The sequence below is a fragment of the Penaeus monodon genome, chromosome 32 (assembly GCF_015228065.2).
Source record: "Penaeus monodon isolate SGIC_2016 chromosome 32, NSTDA_Pmon_1, whole genome shotgun sequence".
Taxonomy (NCBI): domain Eukaryota; kingdom Metazoa; phylum Arthropoda; class Malacostraca; order Decapoda; family Penaeidae; genus Penaeus; species Penaeus monodon.
The window spans coordinates 30,632,397-30,632,943 of record NC_051417.1 but is presented as its reverse complement, the minus strand read 5'-3'; positions in this window follow the sequence as shown (position 1 = coordinate 30,632,943).

Sequence of the window (547 nt, the reverse complement as noted above, 5' to 3'; positions counted from 1 at the left end):
TAAGACGATAAAAAGAGTTTGTATACACACATTCTGTCATGTAAATCCTACATAACAATCCAGAGCGATCTGCTATTTACGCATCTGAGGACATATAGCAAAAGTCTTTACCTAATTACTCGTGGAAGTATTTATCCCCCCCCCCTCCTCCTCCTTGAACCCGCGAGTCCCTTCCCCAATCAGAACAGGTACGAGTTTTTACAAAGAGCAGGTGTTTGAGTGAGGAAGAGGAGGGGGGGGGGCAGAGAGAATATTAGTGGGGTAGGTAGGGGTTGAAGGGAAGCCTGGGGTAGGGAGTAGGAGGGGAGCAGGGGCTACGTGTGCTAGGGGGAAAGGGAGGAAGAGGGGATATTAGGGAGGGTAGGAGGGGAAACTGGGGAGGCCTGAGTGGGAGGAGCGAAGAGGACAAGCTGCTCGCCCTGCTCATGTGACCAGTCGATAATGAATGTCCTGCGAACATCATTATCTTATGAATGACCTTTCACGGGCACTGACACACACACACGCCCTTCTAAGAAAAGCAAACGAACTAGACGCACGACAGTCG